Below are 19,337 nucleotides of genomic sequence, written 5' to 3'. Positions count from 1 at the left end.
ACTGGTGTAACTGCTGTAAGTTACTAACTGCTGTATTTGGGAGAAGACTAACTGCACTAGACAAAAAGTGTTAAAAAGTTCAAAAATACAAGTGTACAGCTCGAACCAGAAATCAAGGGCTTCACCAAATTACTGGCAAAATAAAACACATTCAAATTTGCTGTAATAAAAACACATATGGCTATTTACATTAAATATCTACCTCGCTAACTAAATATTTAGTTTGGAGTTACTTGGTTGATTAACTAAATACCTAGGTGGCTAAATAAATTTTTAGCTTCAAATATTTAGCTTGTGAACTAAATATTTAGTCTGAAGCTAAATATTTAGTTACCTAAATATTCTAGCTAGCTAAACATTTAGGTTGAAACTGAGACGATTATAAATCAATGAATGATATTGTGATAAATTAAACCCTATTTGTTTCTCTTGTAACTTTAGAAACGTCACATCAGAGCTGCAGACGCCCAACGTAATTCTGGATCAATCACAGAAAGCCAGAGCTCAGGTGGAAGGATTGACAGCACAAATATCAGTCATACAATCAGAAGAGATGGCAGAAGGCTGTCATCATTGAATGAAAACTATAAGAAGTTTCTTTTGAAGTTTTGCCACAAGCCATATGAGGGACACAGAGAATATCTGGAACAAGGTGACCTGGCCAGATGGGACCAACTTTTGACTTTTAGGTCTACCTGCAAAATGTCGCATGAGGCAGGAAACTGAGCGCCAAATCTTACTATCAGTTTATGTGCGAATTTTGTGTTGGTTTATCACATAAAACCACATTTTAACCACATGGAGGTTTGTGGTTAAAATGTGGCAAAATGTGAAAATGACTGAAGGGTATAAATACTTTTTCAAGTTGCTGTAGAAGAAGAATGTGAAATTACATTTTTCAAATGCCATACAGTTCTGTTTATTTAATTTTTCCTCTTAGTGTGACTTTTTTAACTACCATATGCAGCACAGTAAGTTCAGCAGTGTACAAATTCATTCCAAATACATTAATGAGTGACCTTTGCAGCATGAAATAGTTCCTCATCTGAACAAGCCTCCCTCTCTCAATAACTTCAGATCGGTATCAGTTTAACATTTTGATTCATCACATTTTTACTCTTACAGCTGCGGCCGAGTCAGGAGCCAAATATTCAGCAGACTTTCAAGCGTATTCCTTTCTACAGAAGTTTTCTCTTCCCAATACTTTCTACACAGTTCGACACAAATTCATTCATTTGAAATACTGAGTCGTAAGAAGTGGAGAATACCTACCTCGCTTGAGTCAGTGCCATCCCGTCAGAAAGCACCAACCTTTGGATTCATTTATGAGGAAATAGCAAGCGGTAGTGATTTTTATGGGGTTTTTTTTCGCAGATTATTGACGTGAAAAAAGCTTTTTCCCCCTATGTTCCTTTTCCTATGTTGTTTTTCATTAGCAGATTTTTTTTTCCTTCTTTTTGTTGTTGATGTCTAACTGTATAAGCACCAAAGTGTGTGTCTCGTGTGTCCTGACAAAACCCACAACACACAGCCGCCACGAAAAGTGCACACCGATACTTGAGTGAACTAAGAATATTAACCTCAGGTCTGATTTTCAGTGGGGATGATTTAATTCAGAGTCTTTCTCTCACCTCCATGGCTCTTAGCTCTCATGAACACTGATCGTTTCAGTCACCGGCACGTTTGGGTTGTTTCCGGCTGATTGCAAAAGTTCTCCGACTTTTTAAGTCTCGGCGACAGAATTTGCAAATATAATTACCGCTGCGAGAAAAACCCAGCCGAGATAGCGGCGAGGAGCTGTCATCTGCCATTGTTTCTTGCCCGTGTCCTCCAACTGAACTTCACCGACCGACAGTTTAATTGGTTTCAGGGAATCGAGTGTGAAGAGGAGCCATGACCTTGATCTTTCTCTCTGATAAATGATTTTTTTCCCCCCCCCTTCTCTTTTTGTACCGGCTATACATGCAAATATGAAGACCGTGTGTGTCGGAGTGCTGAGAGGAAAGTAAACAGATACACATTGTCTCCTTTTATTGTGTGTTTAGTGGCTGATTAGAGGCCTAATTAAATACGGTGTTGGTGAGCTCGGCGGCAAACAGAGGAGACACTGACCCCGTGACTCCTGATGCACCCCGGGGGACGGTCTGAACAAAGAGAGGAGATGCACTCGGCCTGATAGAGAACATGCATTCAGAGACATTAAACAATAAAGCACCATCAGACCCCTTATCGTGGTAACCTGTCCTGAATTCGCCCCCCTCACACCCCACCATGGTTTGTATGATAAATATTCATCAAAAGGCCAGCAGGAAATTGAACAAAACTAACAGCACAATAGTGTTGGCTACAGTTCAGACTTGTAGGAGTAAAAGCAACGCAAGAAAGCAAAACGAAATCAGCAACAAATGTCTTGACGTGGGTTTAGGAGGCCATCTGCACTCATAGTACCATACCTATATAAAAAAGAAAAAAAATCAACCACCTGCTCAAATTTCTCTTCTGAATTTGCTTTTTGGTTACATTTAAATGTTGATCAGATCATCAACTGAATCCTACAATGTGACCAGGTGACTGTGAACCCATCCCAGCACTGAAGAAATGCTTAGAACAGATCAATGTGTGGGTGTGCCGAAACGAAACTGAAGTTATTATCTCTTGCGTCACCTCACAGCTTCATTTATTACAGCTGGAAACTAGAAGTCAGGCCCGCAATCTGACATCTAGAGATAGACTCAGACTGAACCTTCAAAGCCACATGAAGACAACTACAAAGTCGGCCTTCATCTGATTAAAGGAGCAATGTCCCAGCAAGACCTAGAGAAATCCAAACAGAACGCTTCCTCAAACCAGGAACATAGAGCACATCACCCCAGTTCTAAAGTCCTTTATTGGCTCCCAGAATTTAAAATACTGTTGTTAGTTTAAAAAAATCACCGGATGTCTGATTTGATATAGCATTTTTATATCAATTGCTGGTTGATTGTGTTATAAATTGACACTGTGGCTGGAAAATACATAATGTCATCCCTTTAAGACACCTCTTATTCAAGATAACAAGGGAGCAGTGAACTAGTTATGATTTACCTCTACTTAGTTTTTTCTTGTAAAGAAAATTAAACTGAGGCTGGAAGGTGAGCTGACTCATAAGTCCAAATTCTGATCTTTTTTTTTTTTTTTACTTATTTCACATTTAAACTATATGAAATAAGTTACTCCACATCTTAAGGTTGTGTAGTATACTTCACAGAAGACATGAACAAAAAAAACATTTAAAAGCCCCCAAAAAATGACATAAAGTCTGTAGGCAGAGTAAATACAAAGATTGCTTATAACAGCGGTCAGTATAACCATCATGATGGGAAGAAACTGCTCCAAAATCACTGCAGTGGGCTAACGTTTGATTTTTCCTCTGTGTGTCTGGAGGCCGGCGAGGGTTGTTTCACATGCAACCCCAACCCCTCCGGTCTGGTGCCCCCTCTCCCCCACCCAACCAACCCTCTCCACCCCATCGGCACCAACAATACCCCCTCTCACCGCAGCTCCCCACTCTCAACAGGCTTCTGCGCAATTTATTCAAATATTTTGACATTTCGCCTCCCCTCACTTCCCGAGCAGAAATGATTTGTGACAGCTGGAGATGGGCTCTGTCGGAGGAGCTTCCTCTAAAAACGCTCTGCCTTCTTTTATTCCCCTCTCCCCCTCATTCCTCCCCACTCCGCACCCCGCCCCTCTCTTTGTAGAAGGGCACGTTTTTCTCTTTCTACTCCCATCTTTTTTTTTTCCATCTTCCTTTATTCACCGCTGCTCCTCTTGTCAGCCGGTGCAGCCCATAAAGCAGCTCCCCTTCAATTTTTTTTTTTTTTTTTTTTTTTGCTTTGTGATTTCTTAGCGTGATATATAAACTATTTGTTGACATTTTTTGTATTTCCTGTCTCCTTCGGGCCTTTTTCCCCACCCACTGTTTTGGCTCCTAGCTTTGAGCCTTGTGCTTGGGAAAAAATAAAATAAAATAAAATAAAAAAATTAGAAGGAGGACACTGGTCGCTCCTTTCAACTGACCGTCGCTCACTCTGCTTTTGGGTTAATATCAATCCTCTGAATCAGTCGGGAAGATCCCACAATTCAGGAGAGAGGAGGCGGAACTCGCCGACGGTTTCAAGGCGCCTCGGTTTTTGTGCTGTCGCAGGTGACAAACTGATAGAGCAGAGCGTCAAAAATCACGCAAGGCTGCCTGTTACAGCGCGGTGCGTCGACAACAAAGGCTCCATTTGAATAATGCTGCTCATTAGCTAGCAGGGAGGGCTGGAGAGGTGAGGCGGTGGAGGGGGGGCAGGGGCCTTGTTCTGTTGCCGCCTGTCCCCGGTCACTTTGCGGCACCGCGATATGGACAAACGCGCACATGGCTCACAGCGAAGCCGGAACGTCGTCCATCACTGCACGCGAGATTCCCCGTGACAAATGCACCTTTCTGCGGGGTTTATTTACTCTGCTGTGATTAGAGGCTTTCTTTCCAAGAGCACACGCGCAGAGGGGGGGAAAAAAGGAGCCGGCGGCGGAGCTCTCTCCGGCGTAGCGGCCACTGAATGCAGGTGAAAGGAGGATCTGAGAACCGAGCGCAGACAAGCTGCTGGAAAACGAGTCGAGCTTCACAATAGGAAAGGATAATGAACTCCGCAAGTCACCGTGAAATACTCAACATAACAACGGGCTGCTATCCAAACAGTATAAGAAAAGATAAAAATTTTTAAAAAAAGGAAAAGGAAAAACAGCAGTTATTGTCAGGTCTTTAGTCCACAAACCTTTCACAGGTTGTAGAAGACAGCGTCTGTTGGTGAAGAGTTTGAGTAAACAGTGGATGCTACATATTTATAGACTTTTTCCAAATCCGTTTTAAAACTAATAAAAATAATATTCTATCAAGGTATAATTAACTAAATTGATTCAGTAGAGTTCTACTAAGACTTTTTTTCATTGTTTATACACATCATCTGTTCTGTGGATCTACATGGATGGTTGAGTCCTTTTTAGATGTTGATGGTACAGTGAGCTGACCTTAGAGAATATCTAAGATTTTTTTTCTTCAGACTTCTCTCTTTTGTTCACATTTTTGTTTATGTCAACATGTGACAAGTACATTTTAAACTGTGTATGAAATAAAATAAATGAATGACTGTATTTGCTTTGCTCCCAACGTTCAGGCAAACAAATTCACACAGTAACCCCTCATGTCTAGACAGCGTCGGCTCTCCTGTGTAAAGGAATGAAAAGATCAAGGTTGGCTCTGTTCAGACGCTGCCTAAGTGAGAACATTTCTAAATCAACTCTGATGTTGGTCTTTAGTTTGTAAGAAAAATCATGTTGTCCATTTTCTCTGTTAAAAAGTGCTGCAGTCGCCTCTTGCAGTTAAAAATAGTCCTCACTACTCATCTTTTTATCTACTGTAACACCCCAAGACAAGATTTTCTGTGTCCAAGCAAATCTCAGAAATGCGTTCGCTTGTCAGATCTTAAAATTAAGCAAACGCAACAATAAAACTCGGTGTTGAGGTAGAAGAAATATCATTTAGAAGGAGGGGCTGTGGATGGTTTTATAAGCACCAGGTGTGGAGTCGGGTCAGACTGGACAGGATTTCAGCAGATTACAGTCTCCACCCCCAAACACCAGCAGGTGCCCTCTGTCCAGACAATCTACATTGATAATGAAGTGCATCAATGGAGTATCTATTAAAAACGCACATCAATTATGTATGGATTATATGCTAAATACCAGTGACGTATTTATTTAGGTTAGGAAATAACAAATTTTTATCTCGTTTGACATCTTTCTAAGGTATATGACTAAGACCTGATTTCATTAGGACTTTGCTTATTCCAGACTGGATTTGGTTATTGTGTGACCATGATCCCAATGCTCTGATTCTTTAAAATCAAAGTCCAGAGAAGAACCAGCTGACTCGTGTCTCCTTGACCAAAATGAGTGCACAAAGCTTCTATTTAACACAACACAGTTTGGGTGAAATATAAAAGCGTAAATATTGAAAAGTTTGTATTTTAGTCATTTGATTCACCAGTGAAACACACGAGCCTCCACTTAAGTTCATGATGATCATTTTCAGCTTCTAGCTGATGAAAGTATGAGATTTAACATTAGGATATTACATCAGACCAATGAATTCATAAAATGTATGTTTAAAACGGGCTTAAAGGTTGTTATTCTGAAAAGATGATTTTAATCTGACAAATAAGCCTCACTAGAGCCCATGCTCTAATATATATGATGTATGGATTCATGCAGGCCTGGGCTGATGTAACCTGAGCATTAGCGTTAGCTTTTAACTCCAGAAAAGGGGCTAAAGTGACTAATGTATAATACTAACGCTACCAAGAGTTTGGTTAACAATAATCTGATCCATATCCTGAATTACTAATCCAACCAGCCATATTTGACATTATAACAGTACATTTTATATATTACCAATATATAGAAACTTAGCAACCAACATTTAGGTCAAAGTGTGGACATTTAACACAGCGCTGGCTTGCTGTCCCTCGTTCTCTGCTGGGAATTAGTCATTAAACAACTGGCTGATGTGATCACTATTAAACAGCAGCATTTCAGTTTAGCCATTTCTTATTTTATCTTTTGAAAGACGTTTACAGAGATCTGACCAGGTTGTTGTTTAGTTAAAAAAAAAAAGGTACCTTCTAGTTTCTTCTTAGACCAAACAAACTAAGTTACAGTCTTCAGACTAATGTTATGTTTAAAGAACATAAACCTAGCCGAAATCAATAATACAAAAGCAATAATTCATCTATCCATTCATCTTCTTAGACCTCTATCCCACTGGGTTTGGGAGGGGCGCTGGTGCCCATCTCCAGCGAGAGGTGGAGTCACCCTGGACATGTCAGTCACAGAAGCAATAATAAAATAATCAAAAAGCACTCAGTGCTTGGTCTCATTGAGATACTTGTAGGTTCACATGAAATGAGCTGTATTCAAGCATTTCGCAGCTAAAAGTGAGGAATGGGGCAATGTTTCCTCAGCATCACTTAACTCAATATACAAGACATTTCTGACTAGTTATTTCAAAGTTATTTCAACAAGAGGACATGTTGATAAAGATGTTTAATGGGTCATGTTTATTTCTTAATGTAACGCAGTTGATAATAGACATCCTTTTCTTAACCATTTCATCTCTAAGCTGAACTATTTGCCTTTGTTGATCTTTGTGTTTCTGATTCCCAGTATTTGTAGTGATTTGAAGCTACTCTTTAGAAGAGAGCTAGGTCAAATTCATCAGAGAACAATAAGGTTGTACAGAAAATGATGATCTATGCTGTGTTCTAACTGGTCTCATATCATATATACACTTTGACTTTTGGGTTTTTAATGGACTGTGGACTATTTAATGTTCATTTTAAGTTGTATTTATAACATTCAGACCTTATTAGGATAAGGTAAACAAACTGATAAGACAAACAGAAATGAACTTGTAAAATTTCATTGTATTTCTGGGTAGAAGTTTTCAAATTTAACAAAAAAAAAATAGAGAAAAAAAACCCCCACTGAGATAATTTGGTGAAATTCCTACCAGTTACCACGGTAACTTTGCATGTAAGGCATAAACATTACTAAGATAGTGAGAAACCTTTTTTAAGTTTATTCGTACAAAGTGACATGGGAAGCTGTCAATTCATTACAGCCAATCAGTCACAAGGAAAAACAATGCTGCTCCTCAATCTGCAACCAATAGGATGTCACGTAGCATTATGCTTAATAGGCTGGGGTCAACTGTAATATGTCTGAATAAAATTAAAGTTATTGTAAAAGGCTGATGTTTAGCAGTATACAGAATTCCTTTTGTACTATATCGCATCATGTTTATTAAAACATGTATTCAATGTATTAACATTACTTTAGATTTAAAACGTGGGTAATTTTATATTGAGATTACAATCATGGTATTGTAGCTTTTTTTTGTTTTGTATTGATTGTATTTATAGACCGAATTTGGAGTTAAGCTCAATAGTGAGACAAATTTTCCAATTGTCCAGGGAAAACAGATGAAAAATAACCAATTGGCTAATTCTAGCATATTTACAGTGAATGTTAATTACTGTACATAATCCCAGCCCAAAATATATCACCAAATTTCAAAAGCGGCCTTCCTGGGACAGTTTGGCCGGGTCCGTTCTGAGCAAAGTGAAAATAGAAAAAGAAAAAAAAAACAGTTTGACTCAAACCGAACACGGGAGCTTTGCAATTTGTCTGAGCAGACCTGAGGAAAATCCAGCTGTAGCTCCACAAAAGGAGAAAATCAGTCATCTGCCAAGGACAGCCGGAGCTAATAAGTGTGTAACATGATAGAAAAGAAAATTAGTTCATAGCTGTCATCTTCTTGATGAAGAGGCAATCAAAATCAAAGTGAATCATTCTGCGAGGAGGATTGTGTTTTGGAATTCAAACGGGCAATGCCTCAATATGACAAATCAGCCGGTGTGGTGCATGTTGATTGATTCCGTCCATGAAAACCTAATAGATTTAGCCCTCTGTGAATTTGGCTCTCATTAACCTCGCAGCGTTTTCATACCAGAATGTATTGGAGCCATTTTATCCACCACTCAAAGGCAATTCAGTGGGTGATAAATCCTTTGGCTTATCTGGCTGCAGGTGACAGCACAGCAGAGAAATGCCGCTGACGGGGGGAGCAGGAACACGCACATATGCATACATACACACACACACACACACACACACACACACACACACACACACACACACACACACACACACACACACACACACACACACACAAACACACACACACACACACACACACACGCACACGCACGCACACAAACACAAATTTTCTCTGAGGGGTCGCCATGGTGACCCCCCACACAGGGAATTAAATAAATAAATAAAAACTTGTGATCCAACCGGAACCGAAAGACACGCTCCTTGACCTGAACGGGGGCAGCCACCACAGAAAAAAAGAAAAAAAAAAAATCTTCCTCTCAGCTTCTGGAATAGAAGAGGAGGGGGAAAAAAACAGAATTCAATTACACAGTCGAAACCCACTCTTTGCCCTCGGGGAGTGATATCAGCACCATTTAAAAGTCTGATTACTCACAAAACCAATAACATTTTGACTCCCTGGTAATGGACCAGTAGATTAGAAAATTTAGATTACATTTAACTGCCTGTAGATTCTCATTAAAACGCCACCAACTAGTTAGAAACAATAGGTAATTAAGAGTGTAATGAAGCGCAGTAGCGTTAGCGCTAGTCGGCTTTATGCTACTCTTGTGGGACCCAGCCTTACTTTGCACTTATCCTGCAGCGAAGCCGTACCCGCCGTCTCATTTGGGCAATACGACATATTTAATTAGATTAATGAATTTCGGTGGCGTCTCCGTGGGGCTGGCGGCTCTCCTTCGTGGTGACAGTGTAACAACAGATTATATATTGGGGAGGGGAATGCGAGCTGCTGGCAGACCAGTGCTGGTTGCTCCCCTGACAGACAGACAGACAGACAGAGGTGTGACAGTTTGGGTGGAACCTGTCTCAGGTTTTACTGCTGCTAAATAGTTCAAATGCAAATACTCACAGACAAGCGCGCTGCATGAGTAAACACACAAACTCTTATCCAAAACTCCAGATTTTGATTTAGCAAAAAGGAGGCCTATTGAATTAAACATGATTGATTGTGACACGACGGGGGAACAGCGCACAAACACAGGCAGGAAAGCCCATGGTGATAAATGGGCTGGTGGCCGCGTTTAGCTTTAAGCTAGTGTTTGCGACTCTGCTCAGCCACGAGGAAGCGCTTCGACACGAGCTGAAGACTGAAGGAAATGAACTGGAGCAGAGTTTCTCTGAAGCTAACTAAAGTTTGTTCGGAAGTCTTCTAGCCTCCTCCAGCAGTCAGCTACTTGAGCTACTTTTTTCTGTTTGCTTTTTTTTTTTTTTTTTTTTTTTTACATTTTCAGAAAAGAGAACAAGGTTTGAAGAATACGCGCGCAGCTATGGTTAAAAGTCATCTGAAAAGGCTGCAATAAGCAGAAGGTTTATGGTCAAGCTAGCTAACTTTGGCGGTGGCTAAAACAGGGCTCAATGGTGGAAATACTTCAAAATTTAATTTTCTTAATTACTACTTGAAAGTCCAACCCCGATATGCTTGAATTCTTTTTTGAAAAGTCCAATATCCATCATGGCTGCTGAACACAAAATACACCATTAAAGTTGTCTATTCACCATAGAGCTTTTATAACTCCTGTATCTCATTGCAGCCATACAGGACTGTATCTTCTCTATCTCGTCTCTTAGTGTTTAAACACACATGGAGGGAAATATGTTCTTCGCACTCCGACAACAAGCTAATCCCCCCTGGTTTCCTGGCTTGTATCAGGGCATTCAACTCAGGAGTAGTGCGATTCCTGGTTTTAAATTTTAAATGTCAGAGACAAATGGCATCCTCATGCTGAGCGCTGTTTGTACTTGAAAGTTAGATTTTTTAAAATGTGTTTCCAGATGAAAATGCAACCGTGTCTGGAATCAGACTGGCTCTCCGGACAGGCCCAAGTTCAATATCCAATATGGCTGCAGAGCATTCAACACGCTTGAAGCTGTAGGAAACTATTTATTAGCACCTCCTGACTGTTTTTATCTAATTAAAAACATATTATTGGGTTGTTATTTTTTTAATTGTAAAAAAATAAGAATTTTTTGTACATGTTCCTTTAGAGTTTGAATGCACAAACCAAACAAAATGCATAGTTATCAGCATGTCTTGCTGTTAGAAGTTCACACACCAACAATTAGTAGATCTCACCCGTTTCCCAGCTTGAAACTTCGAAGGCAGTCACCTGGGATGTGACATAATTCTCAGACTCGAGTTCTGACTTTGAGAAAACTCTAATGCAGCATTGTGCTGCATTCTGTTTGAACTCAGAAGTCGGATTTTCCAAGTTTCCAGCCGCAAATACAACAGCGTTCACTGAAGTAGGAGTTCTGATTTGGAAATGTTGACATTTCCTAGCAGCTTCTGCATGAAAGTCTAGCTGTGGATCTATATCTCACAAGATCTAACTATAAATATCTAAAAGCCCTTTAGCATCAGATCATTAGGCTATAGGCCGTGGGGATCAATTTAGGCCACCCTCAATGTACAGCAATGTTTTCTTTAAGAAAGCCATGTGAAGCGTTTCAAAATCCACTACTCTTTTTAACTAACTTCATGTGCTGCACATATGACATGTAGTAAAACCTGTAGATATAAACTATTTATTAGCAATTCTCGCAGTTTTAGAAGCGACACACACAAGACAGCGTTCCTTATGAACGTGCTCCTTTAGACGTCTGAAAGCATAAAACAGAAAGATGTGAGTCGTTACTCCTCGCAATGCTAACGCTAGTTAGCGCCACAGCAATTAGCAAATCCCACTGGTTTTCTGTGAGCAGAACGCATTCAGCCCAGGTGTTATGTAATTCTGAATGCCACATTGCAGGCAGCATGTGAGGCAGGTATAATTTGCTGTAGATGTGACATTTAAACATTTAAAGGTGCTAAAAGTGTTACATGAGCAAATGTTGGATAATCTTCCTCCACTATAACACTTTCGCTCTCTCAAAAGCACGTCAGTGTTTCGGCATATATGGCTGTATAACAAAGCGATTGATAATGTGCAGGTGAACAGGTTTATATTTAAAAAATAATCTCAAATCTAACATAAAAGTTTTTGTTGTCATTTTAAGAGTCTAAGATGATTTGGGGCACTGAACAGAATTTGATTGGAATACCTTCCACAATCTACTTAACTAATATCTGCTTATATTTTCAATGGTGGAGTATTTACACAAATCACTTAACGCACATTAAAGTTCACACCTGGAAATAACCAAAAATAACCAGAAAACTTCACGAGACTTTAACTGGACAATTTGAAACTCATGAGTCATTTGTACAATGTAAGATAACATGATTTTTATTATGTTTAGAAATCTTAAGATATTTTTTCGTTGCTGATTTGAAAGAAATTTTGCTTTTAGATTCTGGGGCCGAACTAGACGATTAGAGGTTCACATTTTTTTTAAACTGAATGCTTTTTTCGTACTAGTGTAGGCAGTTCTTCCCCCTGCTGGTGTGGTGACTTGCTTTGTCAGATCTAGTTTTGATGAACTGTATGTTCCAGCTCAATTTTAAATCTCAAGATTTCTGGGGTTCCATTTCTGTTGGTACAGTAAACAGTAAAAATATTGTGGCACAAATATACAATATGTATGTAATGTTCGTAGATTGGCAAATCCAGTAAAAAGAAAAAAGATTTTTTTGAGCTGTAAGATAACCAATCAGGGAAGACTTGATCGCCTTGAGACCATAAACTGACCGAAGCTATGAGGGAGAGATAAAGACTGCAGACAGTGTGTTCAATTTTGGTTTGAGAAAAAAACAAAACATATTTTGTAAACATATTAGAGTTTGTAAAATCTTCAAACTGTTCTACAAACTATTCATAATCCTAATAATTTGATCTATTAAGCTTTTTCTGGCACACAGAAATAAACCCCCTGCCAAATCAAAACTGTCTAATGTTGTAAACTCAAAACACTGAAGTCTAAAGAAGAATATCAATAATAAAATATCAACAAATTAAGCAGAGTAAAACTTTAAATCAAAATGAAACATGATCAGAACAAATGATAAAAAAAGAAAAAGCTCATAGAATACAGTAAAAACTTAAACATTGATGTCATAAGGGAGTGTAGCTTAGACACATTAGAAAACTTGGAGATAAAAGGCAGTGAGTTTTCCGTTTGCGCCTTTTTCTCATAAGGTCACGCGCTACAGGTTCTCTAATGTAGCAACACACTGCCCTCTATCGGCCTGTACTGTTACTGCCCAACACAGACATGGATTTCTCTCTCACACAGCCTGCCCAGCTGTTTCCCCAGCACCTTATATCCACATATATATTCCAACACGGAGAGAATTCCAATCTGGCGATGAGCATTTCAGCCACTCCGTCCTGAGCCGAACGTTTCCTGGGTCAGCTGTAAACGAGCCAGTGGGTTTTTTTTTATTTTATTTTACTTTTGTTCAGATGACATGGTGAGAGTGGTGAGAGAGACACAGATATTACATGCTTTGGCTGTATAGATACAGGAATCACAAAGGGAATATGTCTTAAAACACACACACACACACGCGCGCACACACACACCTCCAAATAGGCAGAGAGTAAACACTGGAGCAACTGAGCCAGATTCAAACACTTTGTTTTGCAGAAAGGAGAAGGCGAGCAGATGGCCCAGAGCAGATAGACTCTGACACTGAAAGCGAGGTGTGTTCTCTGAAGGACGAAGTCCCGCATTGTCGCGGCTGTGACGGCCTCTCTGTCACACCGCGTACCAGGGGTCCCCAAAGAGCCGGGGTCTTATGGTGTCAGAGCCCCACCGCTCCTCCGTTCCCCTCCCCTCGCTCCTCGCCCTCCAGCCCTGGCCTATTGTGATTGCCATTTTTTAATTTCTCTAACGCAATCAAGTGTGACACAAACTGTTTACCTAGCGTGTCTGCCACAACCAGAAAGAAAAAGGGACCAGAGAGAGAGAGAGAGAGAGAAAACTGCCTCACAAGCCAGGATCTCAGCACAAAATAATCCTCCATAATACCAGAGAGTTTAAAGAGGCTTTGCCAACACCTCCCCGAGTCCTCCCTCAACCTGACTTTGCTCTTGTGAAAAAAAAGAGAGAGAAAGAGAGAGAGAGGGGTGAAAATTAACACACGAGAGAAAAAGAAAATCTGTTAAATTCACGTCCCTGGCTGTCGTTTTGGGATTGCTAATTATTGTTTTTAGAGCTAAACAATCAGGGTATTAGGGCGTAAGCGGATGGAGATAACATCCGAGGCGGAGGGCAGAGGAGGGAAGGTGGAGAACAGAGGAGAGGTACACTGGGGGGAATGGATAAGAGGCTGACAGAAGGGAAGTTATAATAAGGCCTGGTACCATGGATGTTTGTGTCTGGGCTGTGAAAAGAAAAAAAAAACAGAATAAAAGGAGACAATGAATCAGTCCTTCTCCAAATGTCTGGAAAAGTGAAGCGAAAGTTTAAAAAGTCAAACAAGATCAGAGAAACAAACAGGAATTAGAAATTGATCCAGACTGCTAAAAAACCCCAACAAATATTCCACCATAAAATTAAGGGATTTTTAATTCGTGGCTAGATGACATTGTAATTGTCATTGTTGCTGGGCTCGATGTTTTACCGTAAAAGAAAATGTTTTCCCTAAAGTGCACATGAAAACAACATTTAAAATGAATTTCACCGATTAATTTATTAATTTGCATCAAATCAACAGTTTTAGATAGTTTTATAGTCTATATACAGATACAGATGTTTTTGTGCAGGAACATCAATACAGCTGTAACAATCTGGAACCAGAGAAATCAGACTTCTTTTGGCATTTTTATGCTTCATTCATTCATCATGATGTTAGATGGAGATGAAATAATCTTTTTATCATGTTAAAGATGAGGCTTAGATTGTTGAATAATGTCCAGATTCACTCTGACGCTATGAACTCTTGATTTACACGCATTTCAATGTCACAACATTTCTGTGAGAAGTGAAGTGAATTCTGGTAGTTTAGAAACCCACAGACTGTGAAACTGAACTTCAGCTTAAAATGCTTTTAGCCAGGGGTATTTTTTTTATTAATTAATTAATTAATTTATTTTTGGTATTTGGAGCTGGAGCTTCTCTGAAAATGTTAAATGTTGGCTTTGAAAAAGTAGAAAAACGTATTTTTCTCAACTGTTACATACTGATTTCTGTTAGCCCTGAATGCTAATTCAGAAAGGAGCTCACCAGGTATCAGATACAAGCTGTAACATTTTTTTTCACTTGCTAAATTGTTTTTCGTTTATCGCAAATTTCAGTAGTTTAATCTTTGCACCGCAAAAACACAAAAATCCTACCAAGTATTTTTGGTCTATTTTCTAGTTCGAATATCTTAGTTCATTTGAAATGAGACAAAACTAACTTACAGGTCAATTTTCAAGTTCCACAGGCAGATTATTTCACTTATTACAAGACATTTTCTCCATGTTATAAGTGAAATAATCTGCCAATGGAACAAGTACTTTTTAGTACTTATATTACCAAGGAATTACAGACCTGATCGTATTTTTTTTTTAAAGAGAAGCAGCCAAAATGCTCGTGGCAGCTTTGATATTTACAGCTCAGGTGAGGAAGTCTCTTGACAGAACCGTCTAACCAAATACAAAACATGATGTGCCGTAGGATATTTTAACTGCATACCCTGAATGCACCATCCCCGTGTAGACACTTCACGATGATGGCAGTGTCAAGACGGGTGGATGTTTTTCTTCAGCGGGGATGGAAATGTTGGAGAAAGTTGATGGGAAGGTGAGTCAGGCAGTGGTAGAAGAAAACCTGGTAGAGACTGCAAAACATTCACATTAACTGAACGATCAACCAACAAGCCAGAAACTGTCAGAGTCAAAAGTTTCTCTTCACTCAAATCAACAAACGTGTGGAAATCAAATGTCAATTTAGATACTTAAACAAGAAACGCCCACAAAAAAAAAAGGAAACAAATGTGCGGAGGCACAAAATGCCCCAAAAGACACTTTTTGTTTTTCTTTTTCCTTTTACATTCATTTTAAAATGTTTTCTAAACAGCTTCCTCAAAAGTAGTTTTCACTTTTCTGCAGGCGTTTCTTGTTTAAAAATGTACATTTGTATATAATTTAAAATGACATTTTTTAATTTTTAAAAGCTGGCAAAAACATAACCAATAAAGTGAGCAAAGCTGATTCAGAGTATTGACTCTTTATGGTGTACAATTCAGCTTTTTCCCCTTCACAGATATTAACTACTTCATGTTTATTTTACGATCAATCGCATAAAATCCCCCTATTGAACTTTGTGGATTTTATGTGACAAAATTTAGGGAGCATGAATAATTTTTTCAAGGCATAACTCATCAACTTGTTTTCATTGTTGTAAATGAACTTTACATCAAAACATGTAGGTATATTCCTAACAATTACCTAAATAGTATTTGCTTGTAGATAATTCAGCATTATTAATCCAGTTTATGAAAATGATAAAAAAAAGTCAACTTTTTCAAAATATACCTCATCAACAGAGCTAATTGAAATAAAGTTGGTTGTTTTTCCTGATCCTGATCCAGTGTAACGACTCAAACCCGTCCTCTGCAGGGTGAACTTTAACCCAGGTCTCTCGCACGGCAGGACACCATCGATACCGCATCGCCTCCCAGCGACGACTAATGAACGAAACGCTTCCTCCAAACACCGCCCTGTGAGCGTGATCCAGTCAGCGGCGCCGTTGTTGCCAGCAAAATATAATTAAAAGGATTTGTAAAATACGTGCGCAACTTCTTGTAAACATGCTTAGCCTTTGGCAAAAGGAAAAATAGACGGGTTCAAATCTAGATGTGAAAGATTAAACAGTGCCTGGCTTTGCACCAAAGGGAGAGAAGAGAGCTGTAAAAAAACAGACTTCACCTGAAAAGGTTGTGTGTCTGAGAAGAGTGCAGGGAGAAAAGAACTTCCATTTGAAGCGTCAGCGTCCAAATGAATCCGTTGGCAGGTATAGCAGAGTCAATTTTTTGTAAATCTTCTGAGGCCTCGTGTCTGATGTCATCTGAAGCAAGTAAAGACTTCCTGTTGTTGCCACGGGAGTCCAAAGCGCTCTGCGAACTCCTGAGTCAGATCCGTCAAGGGATTGAATGTAGAAACTCTGTGAAAGTTCAAATTGCTCAGCTGTTAGATAAGCTTAAGACATAAACATGATAACAAACAGACAGTACTGAAACTGTGTGATTGAGAACAAAGTGGCAGGATGTGAATGCAGAAGAACTTCCTGATGTTCTGTGTGGGCTTTCAATGTAATTTTAATGATCATATGAAATTATTAAAGTATTATGTTTTTCAAGTCATCCAATGCCATTTTAAAAAAATTGTTGAAACTATGTTAATTTAAGTTGTTTTAAAAATACTACGTACATAAAATATGACTTAAAAGAAATTTGATTATGTAATTTTGAGCCTCTGTCTCTTTAAGAAGCACCTGCTCTTTCTGAAACTCCACCATCAGGAGTTTAACCCTTTAACAATATTTTTTTTACCAGTGTTGCACTGAGTAGCAGTACATGTGCTCAGTTCCACCAGGTGTTTGCTAATTGCTGCTGGCTAGTCTGAAGGAGCTGAGTGAGGGAAGGGGACTCTATATGAGGCAGAAGCTCCGTAGCTTGGAACTATCCAACTAATGTATGTCGCTTGGTGTCCTGATAGAAATTTGGCTTTAGACAACAGCCCAGACATTTTCTACAGGGTACAAATCAAAACGCTGGAACAGACATTTAAGATGTTGAATTTTTAACTTAATTTTAACTTTATCCATTCAAAAGTCAGTTTTAATTTACGTTTGGGATCATTGTTCTCTTGGACCAAACACAAATACATCCAAGTTTTAAACCTCTAATGGTATCGGCATCAGATCCTGGGTGATAAGATCGGTTGCTTAGATTTGTTCTCGAACTATCATTTTTGTGGACTTTGTTTATTTAGAAAACAATGCAATCCATTTGTTTCCGTTTATCATTTCAATATGTCATTAAAATGCGTTATAGAAACCTATAAAATTATCTAAATTCTGTCCTAGGTCTTAGCAGAATAATTCACAGGTAAAATCAGAAAAACAGCAGCAGTTTGATGATAAATCATACTTATTGACCATCAGTATTGATATCAGTATCGGTATTGATATCTGCGATATGGACCCTGTATTCATTTGGTATTGGATAGATACCAAAATATGCAGTATCATATGCCTCTAGTTTTTAAGTGGGAAAGTAAAAGTCGTATTTCCTTTGAACGTAGACTGAGATGTAAATTGACACTGTAGAATGGCCTTGACCTCAATTCTTACAAAAATAGAAGTTTAGAACAGAAAGTTAGGAAAGTTGTATAGTTGATTATTTCTTTGTTGTCTCCATGTTTCCCTTTAGCATAAATCTTAAGCTATCTAAAAGGCTGTTTATTTTTCTCTAAATGGTGCAACATTTGTAAAAAAGTCATGATAAAAGTGCAGTTGTGGTTGTGTGTGGTTCATCCTCGCTCTACTGAGACTCTTATTTGTTAAATCAACACCAATATGTATCCTTTCTTCAAAACATCAATCACAATTTAAAAACTGACACCAAACAAGAGCCAATAGCAGATTAAGTTGTCTGTCCTTTACAAACGAGGCGCCATTTTAAAGAAAAATATTCACCCTGTGAAGACCTGTCGACAGGACGCACTGTTGCACCAACAAAATAACCCAGCACAAATTTCTGCAAAGTTTAATAAAGAATCTCATGGTTTGTGCCTCATAGAAAAGAAGGGGGAAAAAAACAAAACACATACACATGCACAAACGCACACACACACACACTCACGCACTCACACAAACGCAAACACATTGGCTTTTATCCTGCAAACCACAAGGCCGGCCAAAGTCATCTGGAAGCTTCCACATGCCAATGAATAAATAAAGCCGTAATTAGTAAAGAAAACAGCGCCACCTGTTGGCGTCCCACCCCTGTGAACCCAGGCTATTATAGCGAGCTGTGGGACGCACCTGAGCCTGCAAAGGTTCTGTGTAAAGAGCTGGCACTCGCCAGCGCCGCGGTGTTTCATCTGGGCCACCCATGTAACCATGTGTGTTGTAGCGCCTCCATTTGTAAAGAGGCTTACTGAGCATATGTGTTGCTATTGTGAGGAGAGTGCACGTACTCAGTATGTGTGTGTGTGTGTGTGTGTGTGTGTGTGTGTGTGTGTGTGTGTGTGTGTGTGTGTGTGTGTGTGTGTGTGTGTGGGTAAAAGGTCCTACTGTGCATCCTGGGACCCACCTGGCAGCGCCGGGCAGATTCTGGAGTCGGAGCAGCTGGCCTGGGGGCTTTTCACGGTGTTCGGAGAGTGTGTGTGTGGAGGGGTCTTCCATGGCCTACGTCCCACCAGAACCAGGCGGTACAGGAGGCAGATGGACAGGCCAGAGACACTGCCAGAGGGCCACAGGGGCCACAGGACTCAGGGAGGGAGCTAAGTGAGATCAGTCTGCAAAAAATAAGTAAAAAGGCAAAGTGACTACCATAAACTTTTCCAGTGTTTAGTCACATTTCGATCACAAATTTTTAAAGTATCTTAATATGACTAAGTTTGATGAATAAGTAGCACATAATTACACTGCAAAAACACAACATTTTACCAGTAACTTTGGTCTAGTTTCTAATGCAAATATCT

At 39.4% G+C, this 19,337-nt stretch overlaps 1 long non-coding RNA gene across 1 annotated transcript; it reads right to left on the bottom strand.

The window, feature by feature from the left end:
• Positions 1-12,697: 12,697 nt before the first annotated feature.
• On the bottom strand, positions 12,698-19,337 carry LOC145547727 (uncharacterized). The gene is made up of 4 exons (XR_014084025.1): positions 18,947-19,337; positions 16,557-16,791; positions 15,322-15,466; positions 12,698-14,026 (listed from the first exon to the last, which is right to left on the bottom strand). It is a non-coding gene; the product is annotated as an uncharacterized LOC145547727 (long non-coding RNA).

This window comes from Poecilia reticulata, chromosome 16, assembly GCF_904066995.2.
Source record: "Poecilia reticulata chromosome 16, P_reticulata-male-v2, whole genome shotgun sequence".
Taxonomy (NCBI): Eukaryota; Metazoa; Chordata; class Actinopteri; order Cyprinodontiformes; family Poeciliidae; genus Poecilia; species Poecilia reticulata.
This window is presented reverse-complemented; position numbering and strand designations above follow the sequence as displayed.